We start from the raw sequence: 25,467 nt of genomic DNA on the forward strand, positions 1-25,467 counted from the left end.
ATAATGGTTAAGTGTTTAATGCATGTGCATAATGTTTCAGTAATTGGAATTACTTTATGCCTGCTCTGTATTCCATATGGGGAGATTTCTAAAGGAGAAGTTGAATTTTATTGCAAACTAGGGAAGGTATTGGCTATTCTCTTTATTTGTCTTTCCTAGACCCCCATCCAAGTGGATGTGAATGTTGTCTTTGCTGTACCTATTCCAAGTGAAAGCTGATCTACATAGGACAGAAATGCAAGGATATTTTCTGCCTAGCTTAAGGAATTTTACTAGTTTTATGGAAACTGTTCTCAAAGTTATCTGGATGTTGAACTATAACAAGGCCTCAGAGTTATGTGAAAACTTTAGGCCTACAGCCCTGTTCAGATATTACCTTCCCACAAGCTTAAAGAGGAGTGAGTGGCCTTCACACTGGAAACTCTGGCTAGCTTATAGAGACTATATTTGAGCAACAACTCCTCTTCAAACTTGTTGCTCTCCATGTGGAGAAAGCATCAATGGGGACAAGTCATTCATAAGCATATTGTAAGAACCGGACTACTGAGAGTCTTCCCATTCTTATACAAGTTTGCTAAGAATGGGGAGTGCGTGTGTAGAGAGATTCAACATTTTTGGGACATGACTATTCCCAATATCTTCATGGGAAATATGTTTCTAAGCAAGTTCAAGAAGCACTGAGTTACTTTTTCGGTTAACCATGTTAAATTTTTTTAAGTGGCATAGTGAATGAGAAGGAAATCAACTTACTGTTGCAACGGGTAACATTTTCTACTTGCTTTCTAAAGTAAAGAGCCTTTACAACCCCTAAAATGCACTGTTTTAATCATAAGCAGGCTGGTTACAATTGTGTACAGGTAATTAAGAATAAAGCAGCTCAAAAGCTTCCCAAACATAAAAGAAAGCTAACATAACAAAGGGGTGGGGGGAGTCTATGATTCTTCACATAAGTACAAAACAACTTAGAGGTTTGAAAAAGGGGGAAAGTTCAAAATGGCTGGTTGCATTGCTATAACTGTTCCAAGTGCCCACGAAGGACTCAACCATTCAGTTCAAAGACTATTCCGCACAGTTTGCTCAACTTCAAATGGCTGAATATTCTTGAGGAGGATTTTGATAGGAATTTGGCAGTTTTATGCCATTCTTTTATTAACTCGTTTTTTTGGGGGGGGGGGAAGAGACAGAAAAGAGTGAGCAACTGAAAAACAATTACCAACACAGGTTCCTTTTAAAACTCTACACAGAATAAGAACAACAAATTACTTTTCAAGTACTATGATGAGTAAAAACAGCAAATTCAGTTTTAAAATTAGCAGTCCGTATTTTAGTGTTTCCTCGTGACGTGTGTTGGTGAAGTGCAGACATTGTGAGGTTTTGTAAGCATTCCATCCCCCAAGATTTATCACAAAAGCCTGTGATATCTTGAAAAGGCTGATAAATTCTGATTTGGTTATATATGAACTAGCTATTAGCTTTTGAGGCCAAGTTTTTAATTGGTTAGTTTGTTAAGTCGCTAGCTACAGTTCAGATATTTGTTAATTCCCCCCCCCAAAAAAAAGCAATTAAAATATTATTTTTGAATCATTATTGAAAGAACATGGAAACAACAACAGCAAAGTACAGGTCTTTTACTAGAAATGTATAATCAGATATAGAACCTTCACACCACTGTAATCTGCATCAGATTATGATACTACACCAAAGATTGGCATGGACATCAATATTAATTAAATATTTGAAGCAAAGATGGGCAAGCACTAGAGATTCTGGGGCCATACATGTCAACTCCTGGACCTTGGAAAGCTGCATTCATGTCCACCCATCCCAAAGCAAATAAACACAATAAAACAAAAAACAAACCTCAAACCCAATCCCCCCAAACCCCAATCCTTCAAAGGTGGGGTAGGAGGTATTTAACTGAAAAATGTGGAGGGTAGACTTCTGGCATGCTGTAGGGCAGCATTTGGGCCACCTGTGGACCCACAGGCTGTATACTGTTCAACCTTGATTAATGTCTGCATATGTTTATTCCAACCCTTTAAAATATCTCAATGCTATAAGGTTGGTGCTGCAACCTTGAAGCATATTATTTCTTTATGGTTGGTACGTCTTGTCGGAAGAATTGACATCACCCCAGAGTACTATTAAAGAGAGTTAGAGTTGTTATCCACGCATTTTTTTTAAAGAGAGAGTAGTCTATTTGCACATTAATTGCTGCACTGAAGTTTTTCAAGTGTGCATTGTTTTCAGTCTTTCCATTTGTACGGGTATTGAAGTACTGTTGTTCCTCTGCCCTTTACTCTGCGTACTGAGACAATATTAACAGCCCCTTTCCTTCTTGCATTCAGTAAGGGTGGCATTGCCTTTGAAAAAAGCACTCTGCCCACAGTTTGTATCTAGGTGGCAATCCTCTGAATTGGAAATATAAAAAACCACTCCATTTTTATTTTATTGTACCTGAATGCCATCTGCTTTTTTCCTCATCTTTTTGTTCTTAATCAAGTCATGAAATTTTTTTTATTCTTCTCCCAGAGAAGGTCATGCACATTTTAAGACATTCTTCCAAATGTGCACAATTAGTTGTTCCTCAAACAAAAGCCATCACAATATATGAGCAACAGCACTAGAACATGCATATCATCATAATAAGTCAAGTACCGCCAAGTTAATTCTGACTTATAGAGATCTTTTTTAGGGTTTTCCAGATAGACATTGCACATTTATACATAGATGCATTCATTTGAAAGTGCATAAAGTAACACAGCCTCTTTCCTTAATCTTTTTAATGCTTGGGACCTGCCTTCTTTGCTTCTACAGCAAATTTTGCTACTTGATAGCGGTGGCTGAACACCTTACCTAAGTTACACAACCTGCCCTTATTGCATATTTGTGTGTTTTGACAATTATATGCATTTAGCTGTTCACATTTTAAAACTAATCTGTGTGTGTTTCATTTCTTCCCAAATTCTCTAACTCTGCAAACATAGGAGTGCTCAAGTCACAAAGACTCTTGGCAAGTCTGAGGTGCAAAATTTCATTGGCGCTGTCAAATCCAAAAATATTTTGGGAAGTATTTTACAGGCTCAATCCCGAATTCCCTTTCCCCATTAGCTGCATGTTTAGAAGTGATACATGAAGAACTTCCATAATAAAGGGGCCTCAAGTGGAGATGAGAAGAGCCTCAAAAGCTCATGCAACACAGTAACTAAGAATACACCTAATAGTAACTTGCAACATTCATGGTCAGAAGACCCTGCTGTTTAAAACACGTTACTGGTAGACACAAGAACTATTCAGCTAAACCAGGGTCATGAAAATTGGGTGGTAAGGGGTGAAGTGAGGACTTCATGGTTTCCTTTAGGTATTTCTCCACAAGGAAAAAAAAGTACAAGTTTCCAGCAAATGGCACTGGGTGAAACAAACTCTTTTTCCTGTCACATTTCTAATTTATATCTGTCCTCTTTCCTCTAGAACAGTAGTCTTGATCTATTTATGTGATCTATGACTGTATCTTTTTTAAAAAAATGCAGAAGGCTCTGTTGATAGATCTCCTGTGTCATAAATACAACCCTGAGATTTTGAGCTGCACTGTCAGCAGAACAATTCTGCAGATTTCTGCTTGCCTGCAGATTGTTATTAATCCAACAAAGGTATTGTCAGGGCAAAAACTGTATTGCTTTACTAGCATTACTATTAAAATTTTGGTTTCATTTTCAGCTTTGCTACAAACTCACTGGTCGTTTCAGGGAAGCAGTGATTTCATTGAGCAAAATGTTGATAAAAATCCTGCAATGTTTTATGCAATTAATGTGAAAATAAGAATCAATGTACACTGATCATGTTATAGTAATGGTACCTGTTGGGCAATATATAGTATAGGCCGAGAGTGGTCCTGACCTGACCAGATAGGTGGGATATTAAATAAATAAATAAATAGAAAAAATAAAATAGTATAGTTGCAAAAGGTGTACCACAGAGCAGCTTCTCATTGCTGATTAGTAAGTCCTTGCTTATATTTCCATTTTGTGCCAGTCTGGTGGCACCCAAAACTCCAAGTAGGGAGTCATTATTTGCCAGCAAGAATATCTGTCCAACTGAAATTTTGGGCATTATCAGTATAACAAGAGATGGAAATCATGACTTGATTTTTGCAGAAGTGGGAATGATTCAAGACTGTTCTTCTTGATATGAACTGTAGAGAGACAAAAACCTTCTTTTCAGTCGTCAATAGAGAAAATATGCACAATTTCCTGTATGGTTTCTGCTCATTTTGATAATACAGGATAATGCTTTGTTGCATGTTAGTGTCTGTATGATAAGTCAGTATGTCTTGTTGGGCTCACTGTGGGTTGTTGTTGGATGTTTGTCTACACACATTGTGCCATGGATGAGAACTTTAACAATCTCAGATAAGTTTCTCTGTAAAACACCTCAAATGTTTATGCCATCAAGTGGGCCCCAAAGCAATTTCTAAAACTATTTACAAGAAAAACTGAAGAACTCATATAAATGAAATTGCTAAGAAATGAAACATGAAAATAGAAATGACTAGCTATAATGAAGCAACTACAAACAGTACCACAGATTATTTATTCCTTTACTCACTTTATCTTCAAAAGAGCTTTGAAAGGTAGATTAGACTTTAAAAAGTGACTAGTGCAAATAGACATACTTTAGAGTAACACTTGAACCTTGGTCACTTTACTCTTAGTTTCTACTAATTCTATTTGAGAATAAAGGTAAAGTGTGGATAATTTTTGTCCAGTCGTGTCTGACTCTAGGGGGCGGTGCTCATCTCCGTTTCCAAGCCATAGAGCCAGCGCTTCTCTGAAGACAATCTTCCGAGGTCACATGGCCAGTGCGACTTAACACATGGAACGCTGTTACCTTCCCACTGAGGTGGTCCCTATTTATCTACTCACATTTGCATGCTTTCAAACCGCTAGGTTGATGGGAGCTGGAACAAGCGACAGGTGCTCACTCTGTCACGTGGATTTGATCTTACAGCTGCAGATCTATAGACCTTACAGCACAGAGGCTTGTGCGGTTTAACCCGCAGCGCCACCACATCCTCCCAAATTAAGGATTAATGTTGCTTCTGAAATTACCTCATCTAAAACCTTGCTTTCAATTTTGGATGCCCTCCTTTGATTTTTTTTTTTTTTAGTACCTAAGGTGATTATAATATTTTCATTTCAAAACCAATTTAGATTCATAGTAACATTCAAAGCAATTTCAATACAACAATAACAAAATCTTAAGAATCTGGTTTATAATCTCTTTATCGCCTACTCAGAAATAAGTTCCACTCAGATGCTAATCTGTTTAGAGACTTACTACTACTCTTCCTACAGGTAATATATTGCCATTATAACAAAAGACCAAGCCTAAATCTCCATGCATTTGTTTAATCTTCTTTGAAACCAATTCAGGTTGGAGTTCAACGCTAATTTTTGTGGTGGTGAAGTTAAACAGTTTAACTTTCCACTATGTGAATAATGTCTTTAATCTCATGGGAGTCTCTTATATGGCAGCTCACCAGGTTTTGAGGAGCTTCTAATTTGTTTTATATACTCAGAAATGTAAAACTAAGAGTTTTGGATACTGCTGAATACCGGAAAGGTAACAAAGAATGGCATGCATGCTATGATTATCTTAGCAAGTTTCAAATTTGGCAAACCTGTTTCATATTGATGCCGGATTAAGAGCCCAATGACACTTGAGTAGTAAGAATACTTAGGAGTCGTCAAAATCAGTTTTGACAGGTGTGCCACCCCTGCGAGGCAGAACAAAGGGTCAAGAATCGACCCAGGGCCCTCCTCCTGGGTGGGCAGGGTTTAGGGGTGACATGGGGGGTGAGGCTACTGTGGGCCTATAGGAGGGGTTGATAGACACAGGGGTCCCCCGTGAGTACTTAATGTCATCTTTGATAATGATTTTCAAAGTACTTTGGAGATCCCGTAGGTGTGGTTATGTTTCACCTAATATTCTATGGCTTATGTTTAGATCTGTACTGTGAATGTACAAACTGAAGCTGGACACATTGATTTAAGATTTCAATAAGAATGAGCTCTATCATCACCCATGTTTATAATTTACATGTACCTGACTTGCCAAGGTCAGTAAAAGAAGCCATATACTTAACAGCCTTGAGTGAGTAGCATATTTATTCAACAACTTGAACACTTGTGTTTTCCTTTACTTTGCTAAAATGAGATTTTCCAAAAAGAAAGATCAAAAAACTCCCATTGAATATAGCCATAATAAGATTTTTTCTGATGTCCTTTTGCTAATGTCAAATACATTAAAATGCTTTGTAAGTTGTAAAGATACATCCAATGACTACTCTGTAGATACTGTATCATTCTGAGTACCCACTTTGCTATGTATTTTATAATAAGTTAGCAAATTAACCTGACATTCAGGTTGATTCATTCCGCTTTGTCCCGTATATCGTGCCTAAGCTATTTAGGTTGTGTGGGAAGATAGAGTATATGAATAACTGCTCTGCAATATATTAATTTTTAAAATTTAGTTTTAGCATTAGTGTTTCTCCCTTTATGGAAGAGGTTTCCAAAGACAATTTGTACTGAGATATGCACAGCTCCCAACAAGCAAAATAATTCATTTACTGCTAGATCAAATGCACTCAATATATTACACTGTCCATCTCTGACATCAGTTTGGACCATTCATCTGCCTCGCCCAATATTCTCTGCTTAGTAATTCTTATTTCCTGCGTCCTGACCCTTTGAAACAGTTATGCCAGGAACTGAATCTGGAAACTACATGCAAACTATGTCCACCAAGTATGGGGAGTGCAGAGCATCAGATCCTCTGAAAGAGAACAGGTATGCTTAATTGCAGCCACCGCATTACAGGCCAGAGGAAGCTAGTATCAACACAGTAATCCTTTCAACAGAGATGAATGCACAGAGGAGAGGAAATATCAAAGCTATAACTAGCAATTTTGGTAGTAAGGCAAGCTGCAGCATCTCCCAACAGTGCCCTGAGACATGGGTAGAAACCCCAAGAAAAAAAGAGGAGCATATGATATTCCCTCAAAAGATGGAACACCTTTAACTAGAGATGGGGCCAAATATAAAAACGGATTGGTTTTTCCAATGAACATAGCCAATTTGTTAAATATTCATCTATCCATATTTGTGGGTTCCAGAGACCCCCACAAATATGAAGCAATGAATATTTACCCATTTTTATTCATCCTTCATATTAACAAAAATGTTAAGGGAATCCAGCCTGCCCTTTTGCAAAGATGGCAGCTGCAGCTTCCCTACCCTAAATAAAACCATAGCTGCCATCTTTCCAAAGGGCAGCCAGTCTCCCTTTTTACATGCCATGGCTGCAAAGGCCTGATGGAGACCTGGCAGCAGCTATTAAGGTAAGGGGGTGTTGGTGGGAGTGAGATGTGGGCTAATGTAGGGAAATGAAGAGGATGTGGGGGTAGTCTGTTGGGGTGGCTGCGTGTGTTTGGGGGTGGCTGCCTATTGGCTTTTGATCAGCTGATCGGTGGCCAGTAGGCAGAATGGGCTTCTGTGCCATGTGGTAAACTTTCCTGGGGGGACCCAATTTGTGGATGAATAACTTAGATGTCCGATATCCAATCTTCACCAAAGTTGGCAGATGTGTTAGGTAAAGACATAAGAAGCTCCGTTGTGATTCTGGAGTCTCTAAGTACCTGGGAGGAGCTTTCCTGGGGGGGGTCCTCTTTGTGACTATATAACTTGGGGGTCCATGATTCAGTGTTCACCAACCTTTCAGGAGTTGTAGGAAAGCATCTGAGGAAGCCTCCTTGCACATTTGATATCTCTAGGTCATTGGAGGCCAGTGTTATAGCCATTTAAAGTGCAGGTGAATCGACAGATCAATTCATCGATTCGTCGAAGAATATTCATATATTTGTATTTGTTGATGTGTTAACCTTGACGAATAATGGATCTGGCTTTTTTATTTTAGTGGACCTTTATGGACACCTAACTGTTGGCAGTTCCGCACTCTTCCCATCATGGCTGATGTTTGGTAAAAGATGAGTAAAAGATTGAGTAAAAGATGACCATAGTAAATTTACTGACACCATTGTGTTGTGTAGTCCATAATATTTGGCTAGATGGAACTGAAGGAAAATGAAGATAACTTGAAAATGAGTCAGACCAGCCCTTCCTGAACTGAGCCCTTCCTACTGACACCATTGTGTTGTGTAGTCCATAATATTTGGCTAGATGGAACTGAAGGAAAATGAAGATAACTTGAAAATGAGTCAGACCAGCCCTTCCTGAACTGAGCCCTTCCACCAATTAGGGATCACAATATGATTGCTGTGATGTCATGGCCCTACATAGCAATGAGATGTAGCCATGCAATTGTGTTGTTAGAGGCACATTAAGCTAATTGATGGCAAGAAAAAGTGATGCATGGATGACCAAGGCCACATGGAGCATAAAAATAATCAATAATATGTATTTTTGCCATTGCCATAAATATTAATACAAATTAAATCTGCTTAGACTTATTGAAGATCTATATGTTCACTGAAACATAATACGCATCACCATTTGTGACTAGATGCTTCCTTGATGATGACTTCAATGGATATATTCTGAGAGATCAAAGCTAGTTTTCTCAACAATTTATTCTAAAAGTGTGGATGTAATTATTTGCGCAATTGCACATGCTTCTAGCTAGCGTTCTCCAAAGTGCAATCTTCCGCGTGCTTAATGCAGTTGTAATAAAAGCCTGTGTTCTCTTTCTCATGGTTAGCTGAACATTCAGCAAAGCAACCAAGAAAACACACGCAGAAAATGCAGATTTTTAAAGAGGATTACGCAATTAAGGGCTCATCAATGCCTGCTATCATCTCTTATCCCCTTACAATTTTCAGTAGACCAATAAGGGATTTGAGAACTCCTCGAAATAATGGAAAATAGGTCCACTGATCAAGAAAATCTGTGAGAGTTGCACTAGTTCAGGGTTGGGCACTCTTGCTTCTCAATTACTTCTATGACACATTGGTAACAATGTTTTATGTTGACTTTGTAGACAATCCTATGGTTTTGTGTTATGCATGATAAACCTTGATCTTAAACTCATGTAGCTGGAAATAAACCTAACTGCTTGGTGTTTAAGAGTCAGACTAGATAATAGGCTTAGCACTTGTGTGGTGCTTCCTCAACAAGTAAAAGACTTCTGTTTGTCGAGGTACATAGAATCACAGAATAGTGAAATTGGACCTATAAGGCCATCAAATCCAACCCCCCTGCGGATGCAGGAATACAAATCAAAGGATATCTGTCAGGTAGTTATCTAAGTTTCTCTTGAATGCCTCCAGCGTTGGAGCACTCACCACCTTCTGAGGTAATTGGTTACACTGTTTTTCTCACCTATACATCAGCTAACATCCTGTTGCTTGGTATAGGAAATTGCACTAGAGTAAGCCTATTGAATCAATAGGAATTTAGTAAAATTGCTAAAATAAGTCACAGCTAGATTTTAATCAATGGAACTAATGGAGGAAGTCATTCACCAAATCCCCATGAATTCAATGGGCCTACTCTAGTGTACTTTATTACTCCAACCAACAGAATTTTGGCCATATTCTTTTCAGCATGCTTTGCTTTCTGATTCCTGAAAAGTAAACATGGTATTAATTTTCAAGTCTGATTGTTGAGGCATATATCTCTGAATAAAACTAATCTGCATGAGAAATAATGGCTTACTAATAGGGAATATCATATTAATATCTCACCTGAACCATAAACAGCATTCAAAATTGTTTGAATAAGCAAGGAGGTCAGAATATCTTGATTTACACCAGAGCTTGACAAAGTTAATTTTTGAAATATATCTCCCAGAATACCCTATTCCACCCCTTGATCCACATTTACATCTTTCAACATTTTGCATTTTAAAATTGACACCTTATACTGCCCTTATTTTCACCTGAGCTCCTGTAATTTTTCCTCAGCTTTCTATGATGGAACTCTTACAAAGTGTGAAATCTCAAGAGCCTTGCTTCTTCTTGGTTTGGAGAAGGTGTAGTTCAAAGAAGCTTTTTCTAGCTTTGATTCTTAGATGACATCTGGAGAAATGGGATTTGAGAGAGCATTTTTTTTTAGTGTAAAGCAAAACACCCACACCCTTAAGCACAGTCTGCAGTGGGTTTGTTAAGCACTAGAGCTGGGCATGAGCCTCTGTTTCTTAATTGAATACCTCTTTGATCATTCCCAGCCCCATCTTCTCGAGCAGACATCCACTCAGTGGCAGCACCTCAGCTTTCCTGCCCTGCCTTCTCCATGGGCTGCCTCTAAGTGGGTGACTGCTGAAGGAGGTGGGGATGGGAGCCACTGAAGACCTAACATACACCAACCACCGACTCAGACGTTCATGCTGATCTCTAATAAGCACTCTGTTTTTGCTCCTGAATGATCCCAGGACTTGGTTGTACTCAGTTTTGAGGCAAAAATTGTGCACAGTGACCCCCACCCCTCTGCGAATAATCTTTCCAGGACAAAAAAAAAATAGAAAAGGTTATGTGGTCCTTACATAAGATAAATGCAAGAAAAGGCAATAGAGCTTTGTTCAACCACTAAAAAATTGAACAAACAGCTAATTTAATCTAATAATCTTAGAACTGCAGGGCTAGAATGGACCCTATGGATTATCAAGTCCAGCCCTTGTCAAGGAGCCACAGTGGGAATTCAAACTCCCAAACTCTGGCTCCACAGTCAGAGATTTAAAGCATTGAGTTATCCAGCTAGCTTTCAATGTTACTCTGTTTTCCTCAGGCTGTGCACCAAGATTTTTGTGGATAGTGGGGGGGGGGGGGAAATATGAATGTCTCAAAAATTCATGGCAGATGATTGTGCCAGATCGGCTTCATAAGGTGAGTTCATATGCAAGCCACAAACTTCAGTGTGAGTGTGGTTTTGAACTTTACCTCAGGTAGCACCTGGCTATATTTCTCCCCTCGGCTCTTCCAAGACAGCGGCTTTCAACCATTGGGTCATGGTACCCACTAAGGAGAATTTCAAGAAAGGCAGACAAAACACAATTTTGTTTTCTTAGTGCTTTATCCCCTTGTGGTTGTGGGAACAAAACAGTGCAACAAATAAGAAACTGAAAGGTATCTATATTGTACACTATGTCTCATATTTCCCTTCCCTGAATGGGGTTACACTCCCCCTAAGGGACAGGATCCGCAGCTTGGGGGTGCTCCTGGACCCCAGTCTAACACTGGAAGCCCAGGTGGACTCAGTGGCCTGGGGCGCCTTCCTTCAGCTATGGAAATTATACCAGCTACGGCCCTACCTGGACGAGCGGAGTCTCATGACAGTTACACATGCACTGGTAACATCCCGCATAGATTACTGCAATGTGCTTTACGTGGGGCTGCCTTTGAAGATGGTCCGGCGACTGCAACTGGTCCAGACTCGAGCTGCACAGCTGGTGAGTGGTGCAGCCGCCAGGGAACATATCAGGCCGATTCTGTATAAGTTACATTGGCTATCAGTTGCTGCCCAGGCCAAATTCAAAGTGCTTGTTTTGACATATAAAGCCCTAAACGGCTTGGGCCCTGGATACCTGAAGGACCGCCTCCTCCCATATGAACCTACCCGGCAGTTAAGATCTAGCCAGGGGGCCCTTTTGAAAGAGCCATCCCTCAAGGAGGTAAGAGGGATGGCTTGTAAACAAAGGGCCTTTTCGGCAGCTGCCCCCAGACTATGGAATGCCCTCCTGACTGAGATTCGTCTGGCGCCGACGTTGATGACATTTCAGCGCCAGGTCAAAACCTTCCTGTTCCAGAAGGCTTTTAATTGAAATAATATTAGCTGTGGGTCCGATGGCAATTTTATATATATTTTTAATTGTATTTTAATTGTTCTAAATTTTATTGTATTTTAAATGTTGCAAGCCGCCCAGAGACCTTTGGGTAGTGTGGGCGCATATTAATTAATTAATTGATTAATCAATCAAGCAATCAAATAAATAAATAAATAAATAAATAAATGATGATGATGATGATGATGATGATAATAATAATAATAATAATAATAATTTATAATAATAATAATAATAATAATAATAATAATAATAAGAAGAAGAAGAAGAAGAAGAAGAAGAAGAAGAAGAAGAAGAAGAAGAAGAAGAAGAAGAAGAAGAAGAAGAAGAAGATTGTCTGAGTGCTCACATTGAAACAAATATTATATATGGTGCCTAATTGATGGAAAAGTGAATATTTATTATTATTATTATATATATATATATATATATATATATATATATATATATATATATATATATATATATATATATATATATATATATATATATATATATATATATATATATATATATATATATATATATATATATATATATATATATATATATATATATACACCACCCTATTAGTGCAAGAGCACTATTCTGGGAGGTTTAATAAATAAAATCCAAACACATTAAAACACTCACAATATAAGAAACCCAAAATAGATCCTTTGAGAGTGAAATAATTAATTTTTTTCCTAGATTGACAAATGCTTTGACTCATTTTAATCTCAACATTTGAAGTTTCTTGTGCATCATGTTTATCTCGGGGCAATGGGTTAAAATTATTGAGAAATACAGATGACAACTATTCTTTCTAAGGGTCAAAGGCTATGACTTAATGGAGTTTGTATCTAAATAAACATGGTTTTCATTATGTTTTGCAATAACCCATATACAGCTGCACTACAAATCTGGAATCCTATTCATATGTATCTGGCAGTAAGCTCTGCTGAGCGCACTTAGGGCCAGCCCTACCATTTGGCTTGCCTCAGGGAGCAGATGCTGGATGGGAGCAAAATGGTATTGGAGGAGAAAGAGGCTAAATAATCTGTCTGGTCTTTTAATCTGGCCTGTAGTTTTCAAGTGTGAAGGAAGCTGTCCTATCACCAGTGCTGAAGACACATGTAACTGCCAGCTCCGTTCACTTCTTTACATGAAAACAAGATGCCATGTTGTTCAAGTCTTAGTTCACAAATGTCTTGTGATGGACTCCAGCACTTTCAAATAATCATGCATAGGTTCCCACTGAAATGTATGTATTGAGTCAGGAATGCATTTTTGACTACAGCCTGTCTTTGTCAGCTATCTTTCAGGAGCCTGTTCTCAAGGAATTTGCAAATCAAAGCTAGAAAGAATGGTACTTTGAAATAAACCATAATCACGGCATTTTATATGCAAATACCTCAAAGTAAAGATGTGGAATTAGGTTTTTTTTCTATGTTAAACATGCAGGTGTGTGCTTTAGAATATCACTGAATATGCTTTCCATTTTTCCTCAAAAACATCTTCTTATTCCTGCCTACGCCCCCTCCCTCCCTGGTCTTGTTATGTTTTTAAACCAATTTTGGCAACAAACAGATGCATTAACTTCTATAGGTATTTTGTTATAGCCTGCCAAACCAACCCCAAATCCCTTGTTTTGGTACTCAAAATGCACTCACATTGTAATCCTAAAATCTAGATTGTTTTTAATATTTTGGTCCCAAAAGTATGCCTTAGAAAAAAAGAAGGTACCTTCATCTTCATCTTTTCTTTAAAAAAAAAACATTTCTGTAGCTTTTCCATGTGATTCCAGAAATGAAAAATTCTAGTATTTTGATTAATTAAATACAATCCCCTTAACAAAAAGTCCAATTTGAGCTGGCCAAGAACCAGCTGAGATGACAATTGACGAGATGAAGTTAGGCTGAACCTAAACTTCTTTCAACTCAGGGAGACTGGAAATTATGTAGGATTGATTACCTTTGCCTAACTTTGGACTGTCATTGTGACCATGTCCCTAAACTAGAAGAAGCTTAAATCTGGCATTACTCAACATCTCTTTCATCACATTAATTTTCTTACTCTTCTCCTGGCAGATCTTAGCTAGCAGAGCAGATTATGTTGGTGGATATTTGAGTATTCTACCAGCATACTGCCATTTCTGCTAGGCTGTGTCTATGAAAAAAGAGAGGGAGGGACTGCACATCCCATGGCAATATATATGTGAAGATTCTCAGTCATCCAGGTGAGGTTATTTGGAAGTTGAGTCATGGCAGCTGAACTTCTTTCTTAGTAGGTTGAAACATTTCACTACTCATCTAAGTAGCTTCATCAGACTGAAGAAAATTGTGACCTATGCCTACTGAGCAGCTGTGAAAGTTGCTCGAATATCTTTTTACGTTATCCAGATGAATGAGTCACAAAACCATCAGGCAGAATTATTCCATGTTGTTCGTGATTCCCAGTATCCTCACCTGTGACCAGTTTGTGGAATTAAAAAAAAAGCCAAAGTGGAGGCCATCCACTGGGACCTAGGCCACCACACTTCGGCAGTAGATCATTTGGGGACATCCACTGCACCAGCTTGTCTGGTTATATTACATCAGTTTCATCATCTAAGGATGACAAGGTGCTAGACTGCTGCATGGCCAACAAAACCTCCTTAGATCCTTGTCTGGCCTAGCTTTTAAATGCTGCCAGGATGATAACAATATAATGGGAGGCTTCCATCATTAATGTGCCTCTCCTCGAGGGTCGGGTTCCCCAAACCCTCAAGGAGACATTTATGAGGCCCATCCAGAAAAAAAAACAAATTTGGCAGCTGATGATTGTAACGACTATTGTCTAGTTGTCAATGTTCCTTCTTGTTCCAATGTTGTTAAACAAGCTAGTGGAGAGGGCAGTGGCTGACCAGCTTCAGACACTCTTAGATGAAACCAATGCCCTCGAACCATTCCAGTCCAGGTTTAGGCTGCATCATGGCATGGAGACTGCATTGGTCATCCTGCATTATGACCTTCTGAGGGAGGGCAACAGGGGTAAAATGCCCCTGCTGGTCCTCCTCAACCTCTCAGCAGCCTTCAGTATCATTCACCATGGTATCCTCCTGGGGAGGCTCTCTGCACTGGCTTTGTCCTGTCTCCAAACCTTCCTGGAGGACTGTCCCCAGAGACTGCAACTTGGATAGATGGTCTCCACCCCTTTGACTCTCAATTGCAGAGTCATTCTGGAGTCGATCATTTCCTCATTGCTGTTCAATATCTACATCAGGCCACTGGGGGAGGTCATCTGGAGATTCAGAGTGGCATGCCACCAATATGCTGCTGACATGTAGTTCTATCTTTCCTTTCACCCTTCTGCAGTGGATGCCATCCCTTGAACTCCACCTGGCCACAGTACTAGAGCGGATGGGGTCCAACACATTGAGGCTGAACCCAGACAAGACGGATGTTGTTTGGGTAGGTGCTCCACTTGTCTGCAGTTTCGGTGCCTCTCTCTTTACAAAGGATGAGGTTCACAGTTTGGGTGTCTTGCTGGACCCGATGTTGTCTCTGGATACTCAGATAGTGTCTGTGGTCTGGTTTGCCTGTTTCCATCTCAAGTGAATTGCCCAACTACCTACCATGACACCAGGTCCCTCAACACATTGGTCCTTGCGCTAGTAATCTCAAGATTAGACTACTGCAACACTCTCTATGTGGGGCGACCTATGAGGCTGTCACAGAAACTTCAACAGCTCCAGAACATGGTGAACAGATTACTGAGTGTAGTGAATATATATCATAGCATCCCAATTCTGGTGCCTTACATAGGTTACCTGTCTGTTTCTGTGCCAGCTTCGAGATGATGGTTTTAATCTATAAAGCCCTAAACAGTTTGGGACGTCACTACGTGGGTGAACACTTACTTCCAATGAGATCCGCCTGTCCTACAAAAACATCCTACGCAGGCCAGCTGAGAACGCTAACACTGAGAGAGACCCGGAAGGAGAAGACAAGAAACCAGGCCTTCTCGGTGGTTGCTCCTTGGTTGTGGAATGAACTCCTCACTGCAATTCATTTGGCCCCTTCACTGGCAATATATAAAAAGCAATTAAACACCTGGCTATTTAGGCAGTCAATTGAAAACATCACAACTGTGAACTCACCTGAGTCTAAGAAGCCAGTCTGATCAGTCTGCCATCTTAAATGTTTTAAATGTTTTGAAGATTCTTAAATATCCTATTTGTGTGTATTTTTATGTTTTGAGTTACTGCTTATTCGTATTTTATTATTTCTATTTTTTGTTATGTTAAATTGTATTTGATTGGTTGTATTTATATGCCGTAAACTGACCAGAGCAGCCTCAGCCAGATGGGCAGTAAGTAAGTAAGTAAGTAAGTAAGTAAGTAAGTAAGTAAGTAAGTAAGTAAGTAAGTAAGTAAGTAAGTAAGTAAGTAAGTAAGTAAGTAAGTAAGTAAACAAACAAACAAACAAACAAACAATGATTCCAAAAAGTGTCTTGTCTGCCATATTTTACTGTTTAATTACCATTCTTCATTAGCACAAATGATGCAATTCCCACCCTCAAGCGAGAAGGCTTGGATCCTATACAATCTAGGCATCTGGGTACATACCAATAATGATAATAATCTTAGAACTGTAGAGCCAGAAGGGATCCTATGGATACTCAGGGGAGAATTGAACTTTTAACCTCTGGCTCCACAGCCAGATATTTAAACCACTGAGCTATTTTAGTCTAATCCTTAAAATCCACAGTTAGAATCAGTGCCGTCTTGCACACTATACCCTCTGCCATTTTGCCCATAAGCTACTAGATCTGCCTCCTACTTGCATCTATCTTGTAAAGCGCCATGTACTTTGATGTTGCATCATAAACAAGAAATGGGAGGGGAATATTTTCACCAAGTTTCAGACTTCAAATAAAAACACAAAATAGACGTTGAAGCAGTTTAAGATTTCTTGTTGAACAAGAAGAATGTTGGTTGCACTCTGCTGAAATCTGCCAAATAGAATTGATTTGAAACTCCCATGAACTGTCCCCTCTAGATATACAACCTACAGTGGATGGAAGTTGTAGGTGAAAATAAACATAAACATTGCTACTGTTGCTAGAGTGGGGAAAAAAACTGGTTTAATGGGATATTCTGAGGGAATTTCCCTCATTTTTTCTTTTTTTGATGTTAGGTTTCGCTCCATTCCCAGAACTAAAACTGTTGAGTAACAAAGAAAATCGAGTGACAAATTATGGTAATGAGTGACAAAGGCAAAACCAAGACATGACAATTTTTATTTATTTATTTATTTGATTTATACCCCGCCCATCTGGCCTAAAAGGCCACTCTAGGCGGCTATGAGTTTCCAAGCTCTGATTCAACATAAAGACCAGTATCCTATTCAGAGTTTTGCTGTCATGTGATCTGTTGTTTGAACAATCTTGAAACCAGGGCAAGACCAGATATGTAATGGAGAATCTGCCTGGAGCAAGGGGGAAAGTTACATGATTGTCCTACCAGTCTGTAATCCCCACCTTTCCCCAACATTTATTGTAGTTAGGTGGTGCCATGTTGTATCCAAATTATGGATTCCTTAAATTTTTCCAGGGTATGTGAAATATTTAAGGTGTGGTATTTACCACTGTCACCCATGAGACTACACGGCTAAGCAGGGATTTGAATCAAGGTCTCCTAACTCTTAGTCCAAAGCTCTCTCCACTATACTACACTGGCTCTCACTGATATACTGTACATGCACCATATCCTTTGGCCATTCTCCTTCTTTAGCAGTGGCTCTGTCTTCCCATATTCTCTCTTTGGCTATGTATTCTCTCTGCTTAGCCTGTACTGTGATTTAAAGGTATTAAGGGATAAATAGACTATATTAAGTTATTCAGAGTATTATACACTATTACACATGCAATTATTTTCTCTTTTAAAAGGGAGGGGGGAAGCTCACTCTTCTCTATACCTATTTGAAAGTGGGTGAGGACTGCCTTGTGTTTACTCTCCAGTTTGTCATTTTTAAACACTACTACAAGTGACCACCCACAGAACACGAAATCCATCTGGAAACCTTTCCTCCAGCGGAAGGCAGTACAGATTGTTCCAGAACCCCTTATACATTTCATCTCTGTTTGGACCATGTTAAAAACATTCTGAGAAAAGCTTTAGCTGAATTTATTTCAGTGCCAAAAAATGGCGCCCGCTCCAGTCCGTGCACGGTGATTTCTTCAGAAGAAAAAAGTCCGGGTCTGCCTCCCTTTCTTCTCCTTCTGCTGCTCACCATCTGCTTCAGAGAGACTTCTTCTAGACTCTCCTTTGATCCCCATTTCAAAAAGGGGATCCCGGGCCGGAGGGTTCCAGCTTTTTCCAGAGAGCTCCTCTCTGGAGTTGCTGGCAGCACCGCAACAAAGCCCCGCCTCCTCAAATGCTTATTTTCCTATCTAAAATATTGTCGGAATGATAAGTGATGGTCAGTGTCTAAACAGTGTTAAATGCACTGAGTTTAAAATTTAAAAATCAACAGAAAATGCTGCTATAATCCTGAACCATTTGGGGCTACAAGTTATTTCACAATTTTTCCTGGGTTTGCGTTTCATGAGGGAAACAATGTCTAAACAAAAACAATCAATCCAAAATGTTCTCTCTCCATATGAGTAATTGTGCAGCTAGGTAATTTTAGACCAGGGATAAGGATGTAACAAATAGTTGTGAATATTCTTGTCCTTGAGACACCCCATTTAAACACACACACACACACACACACACACACAGAGAGAGAGAGAGAGAGAGACAGAGACAGAGACAGAGACAGAGAGATAGAGAGAGAGAGACCTCATCCACATAACAGGCAACTACTGCAAAAAGAAAAAGAAAAATGTTTCCTCCTATGTAACCATGGAAGTAACAGGAAATGCTTTGCTGGAATCTTATAACTGAAAAAAAGCCAAAGCATCTATCAGGACTATATGAGATACAGAAAGAGAAGATTTAAGCCATGGGTTCCCACTCTAGGGGTCATGACCCCCAACACAAAGTGGATGGCTTGTGTTCCAGGCTTAAACAAATCAAATTCATATAATGAAACTTTTATTTATTTATTTATTTATTTATTTATTTATTTATTTATTTATTTATTTATTTATTTATTTATTTATTTATTTATTTATTTATTTATACATACCCCCGCCCATCTGGCCTAGATGTTTCACTTTCTCAGCAAGCATTAAAGGCACTGAGTTGGGTTCCTAGAGAGGAAGAGAACTGGGGTGTGTGCAGGAAGCGGTGTGAAGTTTTAAAAAAGGTCCTTCCTCTCTCTTCCTCCCTCTCCAGAGAAAAGCATGGCTTCTCCTCCTCTAAGAGCTGCCTCTCCCTTCCAGGATCTGGAGGTTTCCTCCCCAGTTGTGTTCTTAGGAATGATGCTGGGTTGGAGGGGAAGCTAGGAGAAGCTGAAAACAGAGTGGGAGCAGGCTGGCTTCAAACTGCAAGCCCAGCCAAAAGGAGAAGAGAGGACCTCCCCATCAGATATTTGGTGGTGGTGTTATGTGCTGTCAAATTGCTGCCACTTTGGGGATCCCCTATGAATTAATTATTCCCAGTCCCAAAAAGCTTAACTCCAATATTCAATCCAATCTTTATTGTACAATCACAGACCCAATTAGCCTCGCTCCATAGTCAATATCCCTGCTCTAGTCTTGTAAAATTAAGGTCATGGTTTCCCTATTGAGTCAATCCATCTCAAGTTCTGTCTTCCTCTTTTTCTTAGCATTTTTGTCTTCTAGGGAAGTTTGCCTTCTAACAATAATTTACCTCATTAAAAATCCCTTTTTATGTAAATATGTGGGAGCTTGCTTGGCTATTACAAAAGGGGATCACAACTCGAAAGTGGTTGACAAACACTGCTTTAAGCAGACATGACATGATTATAAAGCACTATGAATGAATGCCTCATAGGTTCATTCAGAAAGCACCAGGCTTTGTCTAAGGGGCTCACAGTCCTGTGTAAAAGTCTTAGGCCACAAGCAGTTTTCTTGTTTTATCAAAGTTTCAATGACCACCCATATTTATTTTTCTGTCTCTTCATTAAGATACAAACAGAAATTACAGGAAACATGTATCCACACACACACACACACACAATTTTCAGAACAAAATGACTTCTTCAGGTAAAAGTCAATATTTAGTATGACCTCCATCAGCACTACGCCCAACTGCTCTCCAAGTTGGCCAATAAATGTGAGTTGGGTTTACCAGCACATTCAACGAATACTTCAAGGTCTAGTTAAATGGGACATCTGAGGTTCATGAGACTGTGGTGTGTGATTGCCTCACCAAGGAAAAAGAAAGGAAGTACACTTTTCATTTTTACACCTTATGGCAATGGCAGATGAAAATCTGCTGCCCTTTCTTTAGGAACATAAGATTCCCCAGGAGTTTCTTTCCTATAAACTACCGCTTTTGTATTGTGGAACCAGCTGCATTGATTGTATTCCTTTTTCAGTTTTATTCTAGACAAAGAAGTGCCAAAGGGACATAGTGAAGCCAAGCCATTTCCTTCAGTGGCTTTCACCCAGGCCACCTGCTTTAATCAATTGATTGATTAATTAATTAGTTAATTAATTAATTAAAAGGGAATGTGGTGGCGCTGTGGGTTAAACCGCAGAAGACTCTGTGCTGCAAGGTCAGAAGACCTGCAGTCGTAAGATCAAATCCATGTGACAGAGTGAGCCCCCGTCGCTTGTCCCAGCTCCCGCCAACCTAACAGTTCAAAAACATGCAAAATGCAAGTAGATAAATAGGTACCACCATGGTGGAAAGGTAACAGCATTAGCAAGTGGCTAAACAAGATCTATCACAGTATAAAACAGTACACTACCTGTCTTACAGTGTTTGTTGACTAGATTATCTGTATTCTGGGACTACAGTTTTCCCCTTTTTTTGACCTAATATAACACTGAATTCTACCCACACCATGGCAAGTCTGCATGCTCATTCTCCAGCAAGACAGATAGGAATTGTAGAAGGAAAGTTAAAGCATTTCGGTAAGAACAGCAAAGTTTGTCAATGGGCTTGTTACATAAACACCCACTTTTTCAATGAATCATCTTCTTTTCTTTGGGTTTTTTTTTTTAAATAATCAGAAATGCTGAAGTATTCAGTTCATTCACACCATCTGATATTTGTTTAGTCATGACAATGTAGGAGGGTGGACATAATCCCTTCTCATATTCAGTAGCTACAGACACCATCCAGCCATCTGTGGGCTGGCATGATTTCAGGAGTACTGAACAAAATGGAGTTATGACTGGCCCAGGATCTCTGCATGAATGGAGGAGGTATAAGTAAAAACACCCTGTAACAAATCCATATGTTGTCTGATCTCTTTGGTGGCGAAACAGAACTTGACACAGGCTTGCAAACCTTGTAGAGTGCAAGATGAAATGGGTTAACGGCAAAATCCAGTACTCTTTTTTACAGATGGGTGAGAACCAGTGGTTTGCCAGTTCAGGTCAGTTCATGTTCGGCAGTTCCGAGCCCTGCCCCCTCTGGTGGTGCCCAATCAGAGGCAATGGCCAGAGGAGGTGGGGCAGGGAAGCCAGGATGCTGCCTCTGAGTGGGTGCCTGCTAAAGGGGGCAGGGCCGAGACCCGCCAAACACCTGCTCAGCTATGAAATGAACCAGCATAAACCAGCACTTTGTGCCCATCCCATCTCTAATCCTTTCCACTAGAAGAGATCCCCTAAGATCAATTGAATTTAAGATACCTGTGACTAACTAATATTGCTGATTTTAGAGTAAGGCTAAGAGTGTCACTGAAGCAACCAACATGAATTTGACCCAACTCCAGGAGGCAGTGGAAGACAGGGGGACTTGGCATGCTATGGTCCATGAGGTCACAAAGATTCAGACACAACTAAATGACTAAACAACAACAACAGTTACTTCTAATGCAACACCTTTCTCAAGATTTAGAAATCCCGGCAGCACATAGCTGTACTATGTAACAATGGGCAGGGGGGAACTGAGTCAAAAATATCAACTTTACTAGGCAGGATCCAATGATGTACATCCACTCAAGATGTGGAATCAGAAGAAGTACCATCCCTAAAGCTTTTTTTGAACTATAAACTTTGCTCTTGAAGGGCTGTGTAACCGTCTTAAGTACTTTTTTGATGGAAGGGGGAAAGAAGAGAACACAAGGATAGCACTGGCTTTAACTCATTGGCTAAAAACCTGTTGCTTAGCACACTAAGTCACAATAGAGTAGGCCTACTGAATCAGTGGAGATTTATTAAGTCAATTCCTCCATAAATTCCATTGATGCAAGCTGCCTACTCAAGTTTGACTTTGCTAAATTAAATTACAACTACTGTAGGACCATTTGAATCACCGAAACTCATGGAAGAACTGAATCACTTAATCTACCTTAGCACCATGTATTACACTAAGCAATAGAATTTCAGCCATTGTCCCAGTGCAGAGAACACTATATAATACAATTCAAAACTCCCTACTGCTCAAGACGTTCTCCTCTTGGTCCATTGCCAATGTCCTACGGTTGATGGGGACAGGTTCTTAACAATCATGACTGAGTCCTTGAATGCTATTTCTCAGTTTAGATAGTTTTTAATGTTTGTTGTTTAGTGTAATTGTATAACTTACTATTCTTTTTTTTTGTTCTGTTCTTTTTAATACTGTGAGCTGCTTTGAGTTCCCTTATTGGAAGAAATGTGGCCTATAAATAAGAGAAATAAATAAGTTAATTTGTATCTGTTAAAACTAGTGAGAATTCAGGAGATGAATTGTGCCATTCATGTAAAGTATAGCAGTTTCTGCATGCACATGACTACACATCCTACTGGATATAATCTAGCAACCAAACTGTGGTGCTAAAGCATACTCATACTAATTGCAATGACTTCCTAAATTCAGTAATGTTACTCCCTGTTATGTTCATGGAGAACCCTCAAAACACTGGTCTTGTTCACTACCATTTCCAAAAAGACAGAACCTTTACCAAAACAGGTTGATTTGTACCAAATATGGAAAGCTCTTATGCAACAAATCTCCAGAAGCAGCACTCACCAAACTGACAGCATAATTCATTCAAAGATATATTGTACAAAATACCATCTCAGAAATACTGTATATTGCCATAGATCATTTCTATGACTGGGACACAACACATAGGATAGGATGAGTTTACATGGCATCATAGGTAATGGGATTTCAATTACTGCCTTTTTATGTCTGCCCTTTAACAGTCAATTTATGTCTGCTCTCTAATAGTCAACTGCCCTCTTAAAGTCAACATTTCCTTGTTGTAATCAAACATACATGCCTGAATAAAGGCACAGAGATTATTTATTTATTTAAAACACTCTACCTTGTCTGTGCCAGTATTTTTATATTCCCTAACCTTTGCGGGGGGGGGGGGGGATCAGCATTCCCTCAAGTGGGGAAATGCAAACAAATTATGATTTCAGCTGGGCAATTGCCATGTCCCATCCAAATTATTTCTGGCAGAATTATTTGCCTACCTCCAGCCCAGAAAACTCAAGAGAAAGAAGAGTCAGAGAGAGCTATTATGATTGTTGGTGCTACCACCATGGCACCAGGAAGAAGAAGAAGAAATCAAGAGGGACGGGTGGTGAGAACAGACATTCATATACCTTGACTGAAATTCTAACCTTCCCTCAAGAATGCAAGATTTCAAATGCCCACACACATGAACAGGACTGGTGGTATAACTAACTAATTCTGTAAAAAAAAGAAGAAAAAAAGGGAAGGTCTGGACAACATGTTACTACAACAGATGTCCCTCACATCACCTTGTAGAGAAAAATATGGAGAGCAGCTGCTACAGCCTGATCTTAGTCAGAGACCCTCCATAGCACTCCAGTAGCTGGAATATGCAGGATAAGTCTTTGGCATTATTATGGGGTTCAGCAGTCAATCTTTTACTCTTTTGGCATTGGTTCAGACTTCCTGGCACTACAAGTTTCTATTTTTTCCTCACATGGCGAGTCTTTATTTTTTCAATTTTCAGCACCCTAGGACACCAGAGATCAGTGGAAACCCTATGGTTGTCAAGGAACCTCATACTAACCCTGATTCAACCTCCATGTACATTTGAAGACTTTGCACATCCCTGGTTGACATAATGGTCCTGAAAGTTCGCAGTGGGTCTACCAGCTTATAGTTGGAGCAAATCAGAATACCTCCTTAATCCCAATTATAAATTAGTTTAAATTTATATAGCAAAACCAATATATAGTTGGAGCAAATCAGAATACCTCCCTAAACCCAATTATAAATTAGTTTAAATTTATTTAGCAAAACCAAAACAAAACAAAGCAAAAAGGTGGGCCAAGTGTCTACAGCACTTTAGTCCAGTCCGCAGATTTTGAAATACTGTCAGCCTGTTTAAAATGATGAAATTGAAAGCTTTTATGCAAGCATCCAGGAGGAAATTGGCCATACACCAAAGCCAGAGATGGCTATAATCACAGGCAATTGGAATGCAAAAGTAGGAAACGAAGGAGAAGCAAACGTGGTTGGAAAAATGGTCACAAGTGAAACAAAGCAATTTGTTAAAATCTGTGAACAATAATCTGTTTTATCACAAATGCATGCTTCAGGCAACGAAGAGACAACTGTATAAGTAGATATCGCCAAATGGACAATATAGAAATAAAACAGGCTATATAATTGGAAGCAGGAGATGGAGAAGCAGATTATGGTATTGGCATTACTTGGTAGATGGCTGCCCAGATGTCAGCCAAAAATTGGATAAGGTCAGGTATGTTCAGGGTCAGTTTGCAGCGTAGGGAGGTTTTCTCTGTAGATACTTTCTACATGTCAGATGGTGATGGAGTAACAGATTTAAGGCAGTGATGTTAGCAGGGGAAGGAGTAGGACATTCCTGAGTAAGCTGAATACCTGGATAAAGCTATATGTCTAAGACTAATCAAAAGGACCACCTCCATCTTTGTACCACATTTAAACAGACAGAGATATTATTTCAAATGTTTGCTAGATAACTGTTTTACTCCCCTTTCCACCCAGAGTAAACCATTGGTCTAGGTGGGTAGGGTACAGTGGACCCTTGACTTACAGATGCCTTGACTTACAGACTTTTTGAGTTACAGACTTCTCTGGCCGCAAAATTTAGGTTTGACTTGCAGACTGAGATTTGATTTACAGACCAGAAAAAAACCAAAATGGAACAAAAACGGCCTGTTACGGGATTAATCGGTTTTCAATGCACTGTAGGTCAATGGAGACTTGACTTACAGACTTTTTGACTTGAGAACCGCCTTCCAATACGGATTAAGTTCTCAAGTCAAGACCCCACTGTATAAATAAATAAATAAATAAATAAATAAATAAATAAATAAATAAATAAATAAATAAATAAATAAATAAATAAAATATCCTCCTTCTCACTTTGCATTTAGCCTATTGGCCAGAATCCCATTGGCTAGTTATGCTGGAATAAGTGCAATGGTGTAACTCGCAGTGGCAAATTGCCATTGATTAATAAGTTCCTGCCTGTATCCCTTTTGGTGCACCAGCTCACACAATTGCCATGAATGAGAGTTGCCAGCAATTACTGTAAACTGGTAGCAAATTTGCTA

The 25,467-nt window shown here is 39.3% G+C and overlaps 1 protein-coding gene and 1 long non-coding RNA gene across 7 annotated transcripts in view; one reads left to right on the top strand and one right to left on the bottom strand.

Annotated features, from left to right (window-relative positions):
• The window catches only part of CSMD3 (CUB and Sushi multiple domains 3), a 700,243-nt gene that overhangs the window by 606,208 nt on the left and 68,568 nt on the right, over positions 1-25,467 (bottom strand). The window lies entirely within an intron of this gene.
• Positions 6,760-8,046, top strand: LOC144588570 (uncharacterized). The gene is made up of 2 exons (XR_013544185.1): positions 6,760-6,851; positions 7,978-8,046. It is a non-coding gene; the product is annotated as an uncharacterized LOC144588570 (long non-coding RNA).

This window comes from Pogona vitticeps, chromosome 4 (genome assembly GCF_051106095.1).
Source record: "Pogona vitticeps strain Pit_001003342236 chromosome 4, PviZW2.1, whole genome shotgun sequence".
Lineage (NCBI taxonomy): Eukaryota > Metazoa > Chordata > Lepidosauria > Squamata > Agamidae > Pogona > Pogona vitticeps.